Raw genomic sequence first — 20,885 nt, forward strand, 5'->3', positions numbered from 1 at the left:
GTTGGTAGTGTATAAGTTTGTTATATAAGACTATTATGTTCATGACTTTATTGTACGAGGTATTATTCATGATAAAGTATATTTTTATGTAATGACAGAAAAAATAATAAATATTTTATTTATTTATACAAGAGTATACGTAGCATATTTTTGTGATGGTAGTTCAATAGATATGTAATTCTATTCCTACCCTTCGTCAATGCAACCATATGTACTACTCTCAAAAGGAATTTTAATGCTTGTGTTGGGAAAGATGATTAGAATGTAATTAATAATGGTAGTAATATAATTTTTCACACCTCCTAATTTTAGTTATGTGATTTGTTAGAATGACAAAGTAAATTGAAATGGAGGGAGTACTTAGAATTTATTTAAATATGGGTAGCATGGTAATTTTAGCACTCCTTTCCCTTGATTTAATACTCTCCCTGATCTTGTACCCACTCAAAATATGCCTTATATTAAAAAAATAGAGGGAATAACATTTTTTTTCTTTTATCCCCTCTTGTGAGAAAGAAAATATCCTTTTGTTCTGTTCACTTAGGCTGCATTTGATACTGCTTATTGGCTTAACTTTTTTCTTATTGTTCGTACGCACATTTTCCAAACTTCTAAACAACGTGTTTTGTGTAAAAATCTACTATATATAGATTTTTTTAAAAAAACATAAATTTAAAATTTGTAGTAGTTAATACTTAATTAATTGTTAATCATCTTTCTCATTTCCCATGCCAGCAGTAATTCAGCCCATCCTCAATATCAAACACAGGTTTAGGATAAAAATGAACATCTGATATTTGTCCATGGTATTATGAGTAAAAGTTTTATCGTGATGTGAACAAATCTCGGACGTTTATCTTTAGATCCTACATAATCCTACTGTAGTCTTTAAGTTTTCACTCCATATTTTTCCCTACGTAAACATATATTGTGGATTTTCGTGCACTTGCAATAAAGTTGGTCGAACAAGTGGCTCTCCCACCAAGCGATAAATTAAGAACCACTATGTCATCCATCGAGCCTTTCTATCAGTTTTTCATCTAGCTTTGCACAATCATCGCCCACAAAACCTACCATACTGATGGGCACCCCATGCTACTTTAAATGCCACTCCCCATTTTGGGAAAAAACATCTCAGGATATTTAACAGCTTTTTACATCATTAGTCATTACCAAAATATCATCACAGCCTCACTTTTCTAAAAGTTAATCCTCAATCCATCCTGTAAATAATCAATTAACTCGAGGAATCATGCCTATCTTTTATCCATTATATATTTTATGCTACTTGATTGGATCATTTTAGCCAAACAATTAGCACCAATATCAAATAGCTAGCACTGAATATGAAGGATCTATTTAACTGACTCCTTTTAAAACTTTAGATGTTAGGTACCTTTTTTTTTTTTGACAAATTTTGCTACAGGACACCATGACTTCGCGGTTTTAGCTATAAAACACGGAACGAAGTGACTTCTGGGGGAAAACGCTCCCAAAAGTTGGATATTTGCTGGTGGACATCGCACCCATTAAAATAATAATTTTCAGTTAAAGAGGGGAGAAATCGTGTCAAATGACAAAAATGCCCTTGGGCCCACATGTCAACTCTCCTATCTCTCTTCTCTCTCTATCCCACATGTTAGCGACGATAGCGGCTGGCGAGTTCCGGCGGTGGCGAGTGGGCTAGGGCGGAGCGGCCATGGTAATAGCGCCGGAGGCCTCCTCACTCTGCATGCCGGCATTCCTCCACACTTCGCGCTCCGGCTCCGGCGCTCCTCTGCGTGCCGTAGCCGTCGCCGTCCAGCCGCGCTGCCGCTCCTCCACACGCAGTTGCCACGCCAGACCTCGCCTACTGTCCGGTCGGCGCCGCGGCCACTCCGCTGTTGCCGTCCCGCCGCCGCCACTGCCAGACCTCGCCCTCGCATGCGTTTTGCCGCAGCCGTCACCGTCCAGCTGCGCCGCCGTTCCTCCACACGCAGCTGCCACCGTCGGACCTCGTCTGCTGTCCAGTGTCGGGCGCTGTGGCCGCTCCGCCCTCGCCCTCCCGCCGCCGCCGCTGTTGGACCTCACCGTCGCCGCGGCCACTCCGCCCTAGCCCTCTTGCCACCGCCGGACCTCGCCTGCCAAGAGAAGAGATGAGAGAGGGAGAAGAGAAGGAGGGGATAGAGAGAGAAGAGAGATAGGAGAGCTAACATGTGGGCCCAAGGGTATTTTTGATATTTCACATAATTTCTCTCTCCTCTTCAACCGGAAAGTATTATTTTAATGTGTGTGGTGTCCATTAGCAAATATCTAACTTTTAGTAGTGTTTTCCCCTAAAAGTCACTTCGTGCCATGCCCTACAGCTAAAACCGCGAAGTGACGGTGTCCTGTAGCAAAATTTGCCTTTTTTTTAGCAAATAGATCCAACCTTATCTTTAATTTGACACTGAAAGTTCTTATCTGAACAAACAATTTGGTCCATCTACACATTTTGAATTAAAACCGCTCCGTTCCAAATAGTACTGGGATAAAAATATCTCAATTAATAAATCTTGTCATAGAACTAGACCTGACTGATTTTTAATTTGGTACCATAGTTTAAGAACTAGACCCTTTTGGTCTTTTAATTTTGGTATCATGTATAATTAATGTCATGCGGCGAAATTAAAGTAACTTATCCTTGGAATTTCTCTATTCTTATTGTTTGAAAGAATCGTGAAAATGGTAATCAATATAATTGTGCAAGAGAATGATGTATCAAGTCTAATAGTGATTATTTTCTAACAGACATTATAAAAACAAAAATATGCCTGAACTACTGTATTTTATTTTCTAACACACAAATGGCCAGCAGAGTTATGATTCCATCCCACCCTCATCAAAATCATGAGTATAGAAATCTTGGAGAACAACCACTAATTAATGTGTGGGGCCTATGTGCTCTCTATGTAGCCCGAATGCGCTTTTCACATGCCATCACTTAAGAGTTCTGTATAATGGAAGGATACGGAAATAGGCTCATTTTTACATGTGTGTTAAGAGGTCCGTCTGAGAAAATACAATTTTTGTATATGGGTATCTTAAGGAGCTGCGTATAAGAAAATTCAAGTTGATTTTTGCAGACGCGATCCGTATGCAAACTAGAGGGGTCCTTGTAGAGAAAAATCTTCTAGTAGTGTACTAGATATTGCCTCACAGATATCAACTTCCATGCATGGTTCTAACACTACCCAATCCCTACCAATGTCCTAATGTTTCAAAAATTGAAAATTCCACATTAACCATCCACTACAACATCGACATATATCAACTACAGTTACTCAAATTAACCAAATAAAAGTTAAATCCGATCCATAGTCCTCAATTAATGTTCCACCCGAAATACTCAAATACATGGTCAAACGATGAGGTAAATAGGGATTTCGGATCGCAATGATTCAGGAGCACCACGGTCTGACTTGTTGGTAGGTAGGATAGGAAAGGAGGTGCAGAGAGTGGGATCACACTGGAAGAGAGGAAAGGAGGAACTTGTAGGAACCACACACGATATGGTATTTATTTAAACTCTCCACATAATATGTAAAAACTCTGATATGTCCAACTGTGTCACAATATATAGCTGATGATTTATTCCTTCTTGGTATATAGGGCTGTAAAAGAAAACGTAGGACTTGACAGGGATAGGAGCTGTTGGCTTAAGGTCATAAATATGAGCTCAACACTAAACGAGGGATCAGATCCTTATGAGCGAAGCTCATCCATGCTTTGATTAGGCCCTAAATCCCCAACACATCTATATCTATCTAACTATTTATCTATACCTAGCTAATTAAGACAACATGATGACCATGTTTTACTCTATATATATACATAATACATGGATCTAGTCTACCTCCTAATGAAATATATAGGTTGTATGGGTACTCGGTATCTATATCATCCACACAAGTGCACCCTACCGTCCATCCCAATCTCATCCACAGCAGCGCCATGGCAAGCTTCACTACCTCCACATCAATCTCCAGGGCTACCTGCCTCGCTGTGCAAGAGTTCCACTTCCAGGAAGCATGTTCTGGTGGTCTGACAACTAAGCAGGGGGAACGAGGGCAGCACGATGACAGATGTGGTCGTCATGGGACGACGATGGCTGATGAGGAGTTAGGTCCCGATCTTCCGATAGGTATTGATAAACAGTTGAGTTGGGCGGAGTCGTGACACAACTCGATCCGGCTTCTGAACGAACACGCTACTGAGCCCCGCAATCGCAGCACCACGTCTCCTCTGGTTATCAACCGTGCCGAAACCCGGTTGACCTCACCGAGAAGGCTAATCCCTGCATGCGAATCGAAGAACAAAAGCAAGAACAAGATAAATTGCAACCAAATTGCATATGAATGATTAAGCACTCGAATTTGGGGTTCCACAAACCGATCTAGCGGCGAAACTGTTCTTGACAGAATAATCTAAGCAAAACCCGACTCTAAATGGTGACGGCTACTGAATAAATATGATTAAGGACGTCCTAGGGTTGCCCTAGGGCGCACACCCCCTTGAGCTAAGCCCACGACACAATTACAAGGCCCAAAACACAAATCAGATTCGGACTGGATGAGATACGTGGCTTGTTTTGCAGTTTCCTGGCAACTTAGTAGGAATTTTGACGTGGAACCAAATCCATCTGAAAATAGACTCCATAAGCTTTCCAACAAGTACCCATGGGCCCTGAAATTCCTTCTAGAACAGCGGCTAGGTCCGTTTGAAGTTGATGCTATCAGGAGGCCTGAATCCGAATCCAAAACGTGTACAACTTGATCTCTTGTCTTCTATGGGCCAAAAGTGACATGGTGAGGTAGAATTAGACTTGTAGAAGGTCTTGATTTGGTACCCAATCAACTTCTTTAATCATCCATGCATTAGTTATGCTCGGTCTCTTTTCCTTCGCCTAAGCAAGTACCTCTGTAAACAAAAACACACAAAACTCATTGTGTAGCAACGTTTGTTCAAATATATAACAAGTAAATCTAATGTAGAACACATGCACCTTTATTTGATTAATACATAAGGTAGTCATGGTTATATCCGAGCTAGTTGTGTCCTCGTCGATGGCTGTGTCGATGGTCGATGAGATGAGCATGGCGATTGAGAGGCCAGCTAAGCAGATCGAGATGCGATGGCACCGGGTAAGATCGATCTACCCGCTATGCACCTTCGTCACTTGATCCATTTGTGCTCTGTGCCATTCTCTTGGCGGAGTCATTACGCAGCGCTTCCTTTTCTCTGACTCATCTGCAACTCCACCTTGACCACAAGTTACCTAGATGCTGCCTTCAGGTGGTCATCCCTGATGGCACCAAACAAAACTGCAGCCGCCACCAAGGACGACTGCTACTTCCCACATGTGAGGTTGATGAGAGATACACCAGATGAGACCACTGCCTCGCGCCAATGGCGGTGGTTGGAAACAAAGCTGAGGGTGAGATGGGGGAGAGAGTAGGGGTAGAGGAGGAAGAAGAGAGGTTGATGTCACTAACATGTTGGTCCTAGTTATTTTTATTTAACTAGGAAGGTAGCCCGCGCATTGCACGGGCATGTATTTTAGATTGTGTTTGAAAAACTTATATAGGCGGAATATCAACCGGATGACACCTGCCATGTTTCAAAAGTACTGTTACTCCGTAATTTTTCTTCATCGGCATTGCTTAGATAATTTTTCCAAGCTATTTGTTAGCTTCAAAATATATAATATTTAATTCATCGGTATAAACAATTATGTATGATAGGCATGAACACATGCCATGTTTCAAAAGTATTTATTTAGTTTGTTTGGAAAATGTGCCTAACAAATTAAGCGTAAATTAAAAGTAAAATGGTTTGTCTTGTTTAATTGAATGTTTAGTGGCCTTTTTTAAGAAAATCCTAAAGAACTACTATTATTAGTAAATGTGGTTTATTTGTGCCATCAAGTTAGTCCTCTTTTTAGTTGGTTCAATATGCAAGTTGTTACATGCTTACATATAAATTAATGAAAACATATCATAGATCATCACTTCCTTTTAATATGTGTAATCTATAGTGTGGTTTCTAAAAGAAAATATAGTCGACATGAGTCTATAAATTTAAATATAATAGTAACAAATATAACCAACTGTATAGTCTGGCTTAATATGCAAACAAACTCATAATACTATGGTATTGGATAGATGCAAGATGTGACATCCCGTCCTAGGGCTTAATAGGATTAATAGAATACTCATATCAACAAGTTGCAACTTCTTTTCCAGAAGCCGATCTCGAAAGAACTCTGAGGTTAAGCGTGCTTGGCCTGGAGCAATTTTGAGATGGGTGTCATAGTTTCTATGGCCTATAAAAGCTGCCAAATATAAGCGGGCCCGGCCTGGGAGAGGCGGGATGTTACAAAATGGTATCAGAGCCGACTCTCGTGATTTCACAGGCGCGTGTGTCGCAGTTGCGCAGGCATGGTGTGCATGGCTGGTGTGGACCCGGAGTGGTCAGGGCCCGGCCTGGGAGAGGCGGGATGTTACAAAATGGTATCAGAGCCGACTCTCGCGGTTTCACAGGCGCGTGTGTCGCAGTTGCGCAGGCATGGTGTGCATGGCTGGTGTGGACCCGGAGTGGTCACACAGCATGGCATATGCGCTGGCACTGGACACATGGACGTGGCCAAGAGGGGACGTTCCTGGCCTGGGGTTGATCGATGGGGGCGTCGATCTCTCTCAAGGGGGTGAGGATATGACATCCCGGCCTAGGGCTTAATAGGATTAATAGAATACTCATATCAACAATTTGCAACTTCTTTTCCGGAAGCCGATCTCGAAAGAACTATGAGGTTAAGCGCGCTTGGCCTGGAAGCAATTTCGAGATGGGTGACCGACCAGAAAATTCTTCCCGAGTGCACAAGAGTGAGGAGAGAGGCGAGACGTTACACAAGAACACCATTATTTGATTTTCTTCAAATAGTTCAATGCAGTCTCTATTGATATTTTATGTTTTAAATTTTATTTTATATCAGTTCAAAATATACCTTGCAATTCAATCTCACATACAATCCCTACAAAATCTCTTTGATTTATTTTGGCACCTATTTAAAGAGATTGGGAGAGGGAAGGAGAGAGGGAGTGCTGGCCAAGCAAACTCTAGAACGTCCAAGTTGCAAGTTAGAAGGGGGTTGGGATGGCGTGACGTGAGGTAGAATCCCCAACCTCAGTGTCAACGGGGATGGCGCTTTGGTAAGGGGCTAAGCACCAAAGCGGTTGGTGGTATGTCCGCGCCATGTTGACAAGGGGATGGGCACCCGCACCATGTCTGCAAGGGGGTTAGCGCCATTACAGTTAGTGCTTATAAGCTTGGCGGCTGGCGTTGAGGTCACTAGTCTCTGTTTTTTTAAGTATTTTGTACGATTCAGTTTCAGAACAAGTTTTTAGAAAATGGGTAATCTATAAAGATTATAGTTTCCGATGAGGTACGGCTCGATGTTGCGTTCATTTGCCACACAACCTGCCACTGTTCCACTATTCACTCTCTTTTTGACCGTCCGATCAGTCTGCGAGCTATCTTGGCCGTCCATCAATGTTCCCTAAATATTTCTAAACTGCTCTAAGGTATAGTTTATTCTCCATTCCTCTTCCCAGTCACTGTAAAATCACGCTGCCGATTCTAAAGCTCAGTTCTCCGCCAACGCCACCGCCACCGCTGGCGCTGTCGTTCTGAGATCGGTTCGCCATCACCGCTCGAGACTCCTCCCACACTCATCGAAGCCTCTCAAAGGTTTTTCACTGCCACTTGAAGCTCTTCTTCCTGTTACCCCTTGGTCAACTAATCGGTGATTAGTATATATGGCAGTTGCGTTGCCGCCTGCAGCTTGCTGGACGATTATACGATGAGCCCCCAAGCCCCAAGCACCTCAAGCCCTGGCCGGAGCGCCTAATTGATAGAAAGTAATCGTCCGAATCTTTAATCCTCTTTGACTGTTGGCAGACTACTTACTCTACCTATTCCCTTTTCTTGCTGCTTGCTGCCTACTGCCGTGCAGACCTGCTGCTACCAGCATTCACAGGCTGACATCAAGATCGACCAGGTTGCCTGCTTCTTCTTTGCTTGGGCTAATGTTGGTGTTCACCAAGTTTGCATTTAGTAAACCATATTTTGTTTAGTGCTTGCATTTTCTACATGACATCAAGCTGAAATTTAGGCCTCCTAAGCTCGAGGACTACATTAGGCAAAAGTTTGGAAGAGAATTGAATTATTAGAAGTCAGAAATTGATATTTGGACTGCATCTAAGCTTAAGAGATAGAAAATTGTTTGTACATGTTGTTGTTTATCAGTATCTCATATGAAATGTAGCTCAAACCTTTTTTATGTGCTTTCACCATTGCTCTAACATTAGGAATGAGGTTTGAATTTGGGAATGCTTTTTTTTGCTTTATTTAATGAGAAGTCAGAAATTGATATTTGGACTGCACCTAAGCTTATGAGTGTGCCTGTTGTTTTTTAGCATCTCATATGAAATGTAGCTCAAACCTTTTTTATGTGCTTTCACCATTGCTCTAACATTAGGAATGAGGTTTGAATTTGGGAATGCTTTTTTGTTGCTTTATTTAATGAGAATTAAAGTATTTCCACCTCCTAATTAGTAAATACAATAAGAAAATTAAAGATATAATTTCCCATTCTACATTGACAATGCAAGAAACTCACCAATTGGAATGAACTTAGACGTTAATGACCGGATAGATTATTTTCTTGAACTATTTAGATCAGACTAACAATAAGAGTTTTACATAAGTGAACGTGGTGTGCGACACAGAACATCCAGTGTAGTGTCAGAGGATCATTTCCATCCAATGATTATATGCTGGAAATCTGTAATTATGTCCTCTTTTTTTCCACCCCAAAGGTCCTACCAATAGATTGCACATGTAATTATTGTTCCTATTAGCGTCTATTAATTACTCAGGTTTTGTGTGCTACTCCTCTTCATGACTTCCCTTCCTTGCTATCTCTTTGGTTATTCATATTTCATTTACATCCATTTATAGGTCAGTCCAGACAGTGATGGCTCAGAGTACTGATAAGAACCAATCGGTTTCTGGGGAGTGCATACACATAACATTATCTCAGCTTCCAGTCGAATCTATTCTCTACAGTCCAGAACGCAAGCGGAAAGCTGCTATGTTAGAAATCCAGAGGTCAACTACATACCAGCATGTCATAGATTCATTTTGTTTTGCATATAAGAACCTTACTTCTCAATATATATAGAATTCTGTTTTATAGATTGCACTGCTCTTTAATGGGTAGATCGTGTGTTCCAGTTGCACTTACATGTATTCTCTTGCATCAAATAGTTTAACTCAACTACCTATGCTTTTTTACAAATGCAGATTTTACTATTTCCAAATTTTAGTACACGGTGCGGGATCATCAATTGGGACTTCGAGTCATATACTTTATGTTTCTTCCATGTGGTTGTTTGTTCCCATTGTGCTCATTCCCCCGAAAAAAAAGAGGTAGTTTCTATTTAACACTATATTAGTTGATCTTTCCCTGAATATTTCTATGCAAATTCCATGACCTGGTAAGCAACATCAATGATTACCGTGCAAGTTACTGCCTCATTTTGCATTGTGTATAGAGAGCAAGATGGGGTCATTGTTTCTGCATGTTGTCCAAACATATATGATATGTATTTCATGTCACCAAATATGTATATATTTTGAACAAATCTTATCAATTTATTAGCTTAACCTATCTTAAAAAGTTATGATATGTTATCATTTCCTCCCTTTGGATCGCATCTTCTCATTTCATTCCTTTGGATCGCTTAGCAAATACTGTAACTGCAAGAAAAAAAAAGAATGTTACATTCATTCAAACACTTGCACCTCAACACACAAAACAATTCTCTACGATTTACTTCCTAATGGACCCGCTACCATGTGCTATTTATTCTCATTCAACTTTAAAGTTTGCTCAAATAGATTATGGGTGATTAATTACTTATCCCACATAGCTGTATATTTAGCTTGATGTAGCTCAGTTCAAAACATTTTGTGTTGTTTTACTTTGCCCAAGTTTTACACTTTGATGCTATTGATTTTCCTTTTTAAAATAACTAAATAGATCATGCTTTGATATCATGACATCCTAACTGCTAAACAGGCTCCTCCTACCTGCTAATAGGCTCCTGGAGCTGTTTGGTTGTTATCGACGCAAAATGACAACCATTAACACAAAAGATGACCATTCTCATTTCATTTCCTTTCTTTTGTTACCATTCCATAAGCTTTTGTATGGTTGTTATGCATGCTTTTATATATATGTAGTATGCAGGAGCATGATAGCTTATATGTGCTTCCAACACTAATCATGCACTTGGTCTTATACTGTGTCTATGCCTATGATGTATTTGTGAGGTATATGGCATTGGATTGTTCCAATTTGTATTGTTGGACAATATTTTTGCCTCACTAAACTAATAAGCATTAGAAGTATTATCCAGATAACTCTTCTTTCACCCATATATTTTATTTTCTTTATATGTCCATGTTCGTTTATTCTGTTCTTCACAGTGTCCGCAGCTTTGCCGCGGGGGGCACGACCTAGTTCACCTATACGTTTATGTGTCTCATTTATAGATTTTTACCTGTTGCCCTGTAGTTACCGTACTCGCAAACAGAAACCACCTCGATCTTCACGGTCCGGTCGAACGAGATCTCTTGACGCTTGACTTGTCTTAATTAGAAGAGTGATCCCCAAACGATACTGGAGTTGGGGCTGTCTATGTGGGATTCGAATGATTTTTTAGGCTTCAAACATTTAGATTTTTTAGCCATAGGATCAACATCCAACATCTCAAAATATTTGATAAAAAATTAATTAAACAAATAAAAATCATACATATATGATGTTTGACTGTTTAAAGCCCAGATTATTTCTGGAGTCCAAATCCAAGCCCAAAATAAAGTCTATTCTAAAGCCCAAAAATAGAGGAAAACATATATATAAGCCTAATTTTTTTTCCAGAGCCCATATACAAGCCCAAATATAGCCTATTTTAATGCCCACGTTACATTTCTAACATAATTTGAAGCCCAATTTTTTTTCCTGAGCACAGAAAAGACCCAAATTTCCTGAGCCCAATCTATAAACATACGATTTATAGCAAGAATTAACCTCTAGTTACATAGATCATCACCAATAGAAGAATTCAAGAGACATTAACCATCAGAATTTATCATCAACAACTGCACAAGTCAGCACCAACAACTCCAGGATTTTTCATCACCATCAACATTATTAGGTACATGATTGGCACATGTATCAGCAATTGCATAATAAAATTACAAAAAATTATATTAAGAACCACTACATCTATTTACACACTTTGTTTACTGAGCATATACAAGTAGAAAGTAAAAAGGGTGAAGAATCAATAATAAATACTTCCTCCGTTTCACAATATAAGTCATTCTAGCATTTTCCACATTCATATTGATGTTAATGAATCTAGACATATATATCGATCTAAATTCATTAACATCAATATGAATATGGGAAATGCTAGAATGACTTACATTATGAATGGAGGGAGTAGATGTTACAGTAATTTTTTTGTGGAATTACATATGAATTACACTGTAAATCTAATATAGCATTCTTGCAAATGATAAATGAGTTTCTATCTAAAATGTGTTCTCATATTACAACTACAATTTGGTTGTAAACTACTCTCATATCTACAATCTTCAAATAATTTTTTTAGGTCTAAAAAATAACAAGGAACAAAAGATGCACAGTATACGACAACTAAGGGTAACTGTTTCAATTCTGATATGAGTTTTCATTCTGAACAGTTAAGGTTTTTTCATGTAGAATGTAATATGTGATCGTTAAATTATATTGTAATGTCTGAGTAACTTAGATTAGGAAACTATTAGATAAAACAAACTCAATTAGATCAAGTAAACTTGGATCAGGAAAGCAGCAGACTATTATAGTACACTACAACAAATCTAAAACAAAACTTCTAGTTTCTGATGTTAATATGTCAAACTGAAGCACCATGCATGAATTTTAAAACAAAACTAGTCCCATATCAGAATCAAACAAATCAAATAGGACACTAGTTTCTTCACTATTAAAATTTAATTTGCAATTGTGCTAACCCTTCTCCGGATTGGTTTGTTGAAATCAATACCAGATCAAGTTTCCGCAACTTGATGAAATGAACAAAACAATACATGACACATATGGCAACAAACATTAAAAATACATCTCTATGTACAAAACAATACATGCTCCATGAGACAAAGGACGACATACAACTAAAGTACAGATCTATTCAAAACTTGATTTAGTGAGCAAGAGAAACATGACAAACAAGAAAATTGATATTCAAAATAAAAATCTATGTATACAAACCCTACATGGAAAAACATTCAAATAAATATATAAGGCACTATGCACTGTTAGACTTGTGGCCACATTAGGCAGATGAAACAAAATACCATGGGACAATTTTATTCCACTTATCTAAATTTTTTCACAAGTTTTCATTCAAATATCATTTCAGAACTTCCAACTTTACCTACATTACTTCACTAGCAAGTAGATCCAAATCAATTGAGCTAATGACTGTCAACTTGTCCAGCAAGTCTCTGTAAAAGCAAAATTTAGAACTGAAATTTTCAAATAATTAGTTAAATTTCTCAGTATGTTAAATTTATGACATTTGAATCCAATTACAGTGAATCTCCAACAAAAAGCAATGTAATTTCAATATTAAATTATTGTAACTAATGACAAATTTTAAATTTAGATCTTGATTCCTAATTTAAATTTAAAATTTGTGTTTTCGGTTCCCTTACCAATTCTTTGGAAAATTATTCTTTAAACATCGCAGCAACACAGTACAAATAAATCTTGAACAAAATGAATTAAACTCAAGAGAAATGCAATTATATACCTGAAAAAAATGTGTTGCATTTGATTCCATATGCTTTTGCTAAAAGAAAATTATTAGATCAAACGAAACAAAGGGAGGAAATCAAATGAAAATACAGGTCAAATGGAGGAAATCAAATGACATATGAAATCTCCTTTGTTTTAATTGAAAAGCAACAAAATAGCATGATTACATATTATAGTCAACAAATTACATTACATACAAGACAAAATTACATTAAAAAATCACTGTAATTTGTGTGTAAATTCCATGTAAAACATTTTTTTTACAATATAACTAATTAAATGGATTAACCTGAAGTTTAACCTTCAAGTTGCATCTGTATTATTTCAAATTAAAATCTAGACCTACATACGTACCTAATATTAATTTTTTAAAATATTTTTATCTGAGTTAAACTGACTTTTTTTTTTCATAATTCAATTAAATAGATTTCATAACCTAGGAGGAGAATATTAATCAGACAAAGGAATGGGTAGATGTATGGAGCTACATGTTGGGCAAAATGCATCAGTCACAATCTTGAAACAAACACAAAACATAATAAAACAATGATTCAAACTAAACAATTATCTATAAAGAATATATATCAAATAACAAATATCAATTCCTCATATCGAACCATCAACTTTAGCTCCACAAAATCGACTAAAAACAGAAAACACCATGAAAATAGAAGTCAAATTCCCTATGCATAACACCCGACAGATAACTGCTACAAACACAAAAGGAAAAAGTAGAAGTCAATTCACATACTCCGTATGCAAATCAACATCAAACCACCATGAAAATCGCAAGCGCAAGCATGGATCTGAACCTCAGAAGAGGAAAAGGTGGATCGAACTGGTCTCTGTGTTATCTCATTGCTGGAGAGGGCTCATCATCACATCTAACGCCTAAGAGCTTATACTATACGTATCATGAGGAAAATAATAGCTCACAAGTTCAAATCGAAACATCGCATAGCACAAATCCATGCTGAGACAAGTAAAATACGCGAAATAAATTAGCAAAATCACAAAATGAGCTAACCGAGTCAGATTTGAATAGGAAACAAGGGGATTCAACGAATCACATATGAATATCAAACACGTCACAGATCCAAATTGAATCAACTAAAACCTAATAGCTTGCACGAAATCAAAGCACAAATAACAGAAAACACCTCATCTTAGATACCACCTTCAGATCACCAAATCACATATCCAGAAAATACCTATAGAACAAACAAAAAAACAAATCAAAACTCTAAAAAAAGCAAACAAAAAAACTGGAATAGCAGGAGCACGCATGAACTAAACCAGGAAAAATCATTGGAGGAAGGATGCAGCCCGACGCCGGCGAGACAACATCGACGGCCGGAATTGCCACCTCATCGCCTCCGCCTGGGCGAGGACGCGAGGGAAACCTCCTCTCTCTTTTTCTGTATATATCTCTCTCTTATCTCTGTCCTACTCTCTCTCTCGGTAAGAGACAACGAGTAATTGTCTCTAGGCGCGGTTTTCAAAATTAAAAAGTATAAGTGGGTTCCACACAAAACTCTACTCCTACCCAGCTAGCCAAGTGGGTCCCGTAGATACCCAGCTAGCCCTAAATTCACGATCACAAGCCCAAAGTCCACAGACCGAACTAAAATAAGGTTCACAAGCGTGCACAAATCTCAAACAAATCAAATAGTCGAGAAAACGAATGATTCAGCACTCAGATATCATTCGACTGCCATATAGCCTTCCAGAAAAAAAAAAGGTTGGAGCTTGCAATACACCAAAACCAATCATGTCCCAGCCAAAATATCTGGGGAGCTGTGTGAGCAATGTGGTGCAAAAATCCGGATCAATATAACGCGTGAAAACGATGGTTTTTATTCCGTCCCCGTCCCTGTCACATCACCCGTGGCCAGTGATGATTTGCTCCACCCACCTTTCTTCAAAAAATATTTAAATCCCCCAACCATCAGATTATATTTCTCTACCTCTCGGGGGCTCGCGGCGTTTGTGTTCTTTCAGCTTCAGGGATAGCACCGGTGCACCGGCATGGACGCTGACCACGAGAGGACGCCGCTTTTAGTCGGCGACGAGGTACGTGCGCTTCTGCTTCCGCGCGCCCCGTATCGCCGTATCAAGTATCCATATCCCTATCCCTCTATCCCTGTATCAAGGTAATATAGGTGGCCACCGCACTGCAGAGTGCATATGAGTCTTTTGTTTTTTTTTTTGAGAACTCAGATGAGTCTTTCTCTGTTTATCGATTTCTGCTGTGCTGTGAAGATTGCGAGGTACAGTAGGCTGGTTACCCGCATTCTAAATGGGGCTTCCATGAGAACACAAACTTATTTACTTACGTGGCAACTGCTTTTTTTGGTCAAAATGGAAGAAATTGATACTTAGTATACGGCGACTCCGCTTTGAGGTAATGCTTGCTGTAATGCTGTGCAGGCATCTTGCTCAAATCGGAGCCTTGTATCTCAGGAAGATAGGGGACAAGAGGTGCACAAGGTTGAGAGTTGCTCCAGCAAGGTGTAGGATCGAATCACAAGAACTAAGCCAACCAGAGGGGGGTGAATGATTGATATACCCAAAAACCGAAAACTTTTAGCGGAAATAAAAGTTACCCTTGAATTCGACGGATCGCGGTCTGACCGAAGTAGTCCTGCCGGTCTGACCGCCTGGTTGCCGTCGGTCTGACCGAGATTAGATCTCCGGTCTAATCGTCGAGATCAGCTGCCGCTCGCTATCGCCGCCGCAGGTCTGACCGCTATGCTCCTGCCGGTCTGACCGCCGCTTGCCGCCAGTCTGACCGCCGGTATGTCGCCGGTTAGACCGCCGAAACCCGGTGAAACACAAATCGAAGAACTCTAAAAGTAGATGACAACTTTATTGATTCTCTCTGTGTTTACAAAATGCATCAACAGCACTCCTTACAAAAATTTCGACTAAACTCGAAATCCTAACTCAAAACTCAACTTAATTGCTCTCTAAAGCGATACCGGGAAGCCTTACGCTCCCCCTCTATTTATACATGAGGTAGGCAGCCTAAAGCCACGAACCAAACTCATACTAAGAGTCCTAAACACCTTAGTAAACCCTCTAGTACAAGAAAGAAACTCTACATAACCAATCGTACCAAATTTGGACTCCTTCCAAATTTGACTTCGCATCCCATACGCACACAATACCTCCATCGTATGCCATATGGAATCTCTATCAACCACGTGCATCAACTCTAGCCTAAGTATCCCGCATGATCTCTGACCACCACGGACGTCGTCTTATCCCCAAGCCGACTCCCGGTCCATCACCGCAAATACTCTCCCAAGGCATCGAGTCACCTACACATGAAATAAACAAAGAAACCATATTCCGAGACCAAGCTATCTCCAACTTGACTCATTAGTAGCAAACAACAGTATTACATACGTATAGTATTCATCTAGAAGCCATAATCATCAAATAATCACGGATATCCAAACAAACAACCCGAAACTAAAACCGACATAGCGTCGGCCGGTCAGACCGCGGGCTGGCTGGTCCGACCACTCGATCACCGCCGGTCTAACCGGTCACATAAAATAATTAATCCTGCGATCACCTGTGAAATCCAATCATCTCCAAAACCACTTCGTGAATAAATTCCAAATAACAAAACCAATTATCTCCAATGCCTAATTGTTCATCACAGAATAATAATCAAAAACACCTCTGATTTTACACAAGGCATTGATAATCATCTTGAGTGAGTGCCTTGCCGGTTGCCATCTTAGTTACCCGACTTGTTCAAATCACATGAAAATTGTGAGAAACAAAAAAAAAAAGAAATTGGGTTACTGTAGTACTGATATGTCTAAAAAAAGGTAGGTTTGAAATAAAGATGTGTGCAGTAGCAGTAGTCATCAGCTATAGTAGGTTAGACAGATATATAATTCTCGAGAAAAAAAAAACGTAGATTAGACTGATTGAAAATAATCATATGACTATATGAGACCTGGTCTTATGCATGAATGGATCAAATAAATGTCAGATTACCATGCGCATGCGCGGATATCCTAGGATTACCTTTCAACTTTTCCAGAGTGATGTTTTTCAGCCAACCCGACTATATCTTCTTTATAACTAGATATTCATAATTTTGCCCTTTTTGTCTACCTCTGTTCAGATTATTGAACTGCCAATTCGGACTGAATTAGCTAAGAGTCTCACCAGTGAACTCATCCTAACTAACAGGCCTGCAATTCTTGGAAATCACTGCCTTCTCGGGGTCGACCTGAACCTGATAGTGTATCTTCAGGACGTTCTTCATGGCGACACTGCTTCGAACGTGGCGACAGTCAGTTCTTGGGTCGGAACTACCTACCTCATGCCCATCCTCGGCGCCGCCGTCGCCGACTCTTGCTGGGGAAAGTACACGACGGTGTTGGCCGGCTTCTCCATAGCTCTCGTCGTAAGCGATCTCCCCCTGCAAGAGCAATTTTACGGTTCTTAAGGAGGTACCGAAATTTGGTATCTCATGGTACCTATATACTATGAGATACGAAATTTACAATAGAAAAAATAGTACCTCATCGCAGGGCATGGCCATCATCACCGCGTCGGCCACGCTGCCGTCTCTGAGGCCGCCGCCGTGCGGGCAGAGCGCCGACTGCGTCCCGGCGACGCTCGGCCAGGAGCTGTTCTTCTTCACGGGCATATACCTCTGCGCCTTGGGGATCGGCGGCGCCAAGGCCGTGCTGATCGCGTTCGGGCCGGAGCAGCTCGACGACGGCGGCGGCGGCGAGAAGGAGAGGAAGGCGTCCTACTTCAGCTGGTACTACGCGGTGGCCAACGTGGGCATGCTCACGGCGGGGACGCTGCTGGTTTGGGTGGAGGACAAGGTGAGCTGGGGGTTCGGGTACGGCCTGTGCGCGTCGTTCGTCGCGGTCGCCGTCGCCGTCCTTGCCGCGACGGCGCCCATGTACCGGATCCTGCCCCCGGCGGCGCCGGCGAGCAGCTCGTTGAAGGGCGTGCTCCAAGTGCTTGTTGTGGCGTTCTCTCACAAGGCAAATTTGAGTTTGCCGGACGATCCAACTGAGCTGCACGAGGACGACGGCGTCAAGAACTCGTTGCTGCATCCGGTGCACGAACGATTAGAGCACACGGATCAATTCAGGTAGTAATCTAATCTAATATATTCTCATGGAGCTCAGCTAGGTGAACAACCATGGTCTCAGAGTCCCTTTGCATGCACTAGGTGTTTGGACTTTGGACAAGGCTGCCATTGTCGGCGACGAGGATCTGGAAGACGGCGACACGCGCGCGGCGGAGGCTGTGCACGGTGACCCAGGTGGAGGAGGTGAAGATTCTGCTGCGGCTGATCCCCCCGATATGGCTCACGTCGGCGGTCTACTTCGTCGCCAACACGCAGGCGCAGGACCACGTTCGTGCAGCAGGGCACCGAGACGGACTGCAGGAACGGCGCCTTCTCCGTCCCGGCCGCGTCGCTATCGTCCTTCCAGATGGCGTTCGTCGCCGCCTTCGTCGCGCTCTACAGCAGGGCCGTAGCGCCCGCCGCGGCGTTCACGCCGCTGCAGCTCATGGGGTTCGGGCACGCGACGGCGGCCGTCGCGGCGGGCGTGGCCGCGTGCGCCGAGGCGCGCCGGCTGCGCGCGTCCATGGGCATCGCGTGGCTGCTGCCGGCGCCGCAGTACCTCGCGATGGCCACCTCCGACGCGGCGCTCACCTTCCGGCAGCTGGAGTTCTTCTACGTCCAGTCGCCGGAGACGATGCGGAGCGCGTCGACGGCGTTCTGCTTCCTCTCCTACTCGCTCGGGAACCTGCTCAACTCTCGGCTGGTGACTCTGGTGGCGAAGGTGACCGCGGCGTGGGGTGACGCGGGGTGGTTTCCGCCGGACTTGGATGACGGTCACCTGGATTACTTCTTCCTGCTCATCGTGGCCATCACTGCGGTGAACTTCGCAGTTTACGTCGCCCTCGCCAAGAACTACACGCCAAAGAAGGTTAGGTAGGGGATTATTCGCATGTATTAGAACAACAGAAACATGCTTTTACGACGGGATGCAGAACATGCGCCGGAGAAGGGGCTCGACGGCCGTCGTCGTCCGCGTCGAACACCTGAAATGACTTGCAATAAACAGCCATAGGAGGGGTCTTATTTGTAAAGAAACATACATAGGCAAAAAGATATGCCTAATTTTAATGGGCCGATTTGGACAGATTGACTCTCTGTGGGCTGTATCCTCAATTTTATGGGCCAGCATGGATCTCAATCACTACTTTGTCAAATTCTCAGGACATACGGCCTGGCTGGGTGACGCGTGCTTCTCAGGCGGAATCACCGGAGATCCCTCAACTTAACAGCGAGATTTTTTTAAGTCTCTTAACCACAAAAGAGAAATATGTATCTCTAAACTCACACAAATCGTGCACTCAAGATCCTATGGCAGTATATATGGGTGGTTTCCACTTGCACTATTCTTCCTTCGCCAAGGCAGCAGCGGGAGGAGGGAAGGGGAGATGGCGACACAGAGGAAGAAGGCGTAGGCGGTGAGGGCTGGACAAGATGGAAGGTGGTGGGCTTCCAGCCTAGCGTCGCGGAGGTGGGTGAGGATGCCGTGTGGAGGAACTGATGGTTGTCGACGACACCCGCATCGGTGACGGTCGAGAAGGAGCAGGACCTACATGCAGCCACTGCCATTCCACCTCCGTCGACGACAGCAGGAGGAAGAAGAGGAACAGAGAAAGAGAGAAAATGTGAGATTGACGAGTGGGCCCAACCTTTGTAATGTAATTATGAAGTTAGTGGCAATAATTGGAAGTTAAAGATATACTTAACACATTAATAGGGGTTTCATATCTCAAATTGACATATTAAGATCATTCAAAAAGTGCGAGAAATCTCAGATCGAGAATAATTTGCATTATAAGATAATCATCCAAAGCCTCTCCAGATTTTATCTTAAATTTAATGTAATCCTATTAAAAAACATCTTTATGCTTTCCAAATCTCATGCGCAGTTTCAAGATGAGAAACAAGATCAAAATCCAAAAGAGGTATTCCATGGAGCAAAATATTGCGAGCTTTGCAATTGTTTTCAAAATCTGTTTTTAGAACAACAGTATTAATCTAAGCAGAAATATCATAAGGATTTGCAACTTAATAGCCATGGCAAAAAAAATTGAAAATCGGCAAAGCTCAAAAGGAGTAAACGTGGCTCTGATACCACTTGTAGATAGGATGGAATACAGGAACAAAGTCTACTAGAGTGGGTGAACCAAAAAACCAAAACTTTTACCGGGAATAAAAGCTAGCCCCAAACTTAATGGATATCTGGTCTAATTGATGTGTGGGCGTCGGTCTAACCAGGTAGATATCATTGGTCTAACCGACGATGCTCCTCTGGTCTAACCGCTTTGCTCGCTGCCGCAAACTCTTGACGTTGCTGGTCCATCGCCTTGTCGCGGTGTGACCGTCGGGATCCAGAGAAAAACACACCGAAGATGCTCCTGAATATAGATCAACTTTATTGCATCAATATGTATTTACACCATGCATATAAAGCACTCCTCTCTCAACTCACAAACTAGAATCAAAGCTTCGAAGGAAAGCCTAACTTTTCTCTCCCAAAATATCGATATCTTCTAGCTTCAACCCCTCTTCTATTTATACCCACAAATTGGTTACCCCTAGCCACGAATCGAATTAGAACTATGACTCCTAATCACATAGGAAACCTACCAAATCAGGGAAACAACATCCACATACAACTCCAAACTCCAAACTTCCCATACTTGGACTCCAATCCAAATTTGACTCATCTTTCTATATGCAAACAACACCACGTGTATGCCATATGGTAACCTTCACATCCACGTGCATTGTTCTCTAGACTGAGCATCCCGCGTGATATCTTTGATCGTCTGGACC

General features: G+C 41.6%; 1 pseudogene; it reads left to right on the plus strand.

The window, feature by feature from the left end:
- The first annotated feature begins 14,952 nt into the window (after positions 1 to 14,952).
- On the plus strand, positions 14,953 to 19,195 carry LOC127756736 (protein NRT1/ PTR FAMILY 8.3-like; annotated as a pseudogene).
- Positions 19,196 to 20,885: the final 1,690 nt, after the last annotated feature.

Source organism: Oryza glaberrima, chromosome 12, assembly GCF_000147395.1.
Source record: "Oryza glaberrima chromosome 12, OglaRS2, whole genome shotgun sequence".
NCBI classification, from domain to species: Eukaryota; Viridiplantae; Streptophyta; class Magnoliopsida; order Poales; family Poaceae; genus Oryza; species Oryza glaberrima.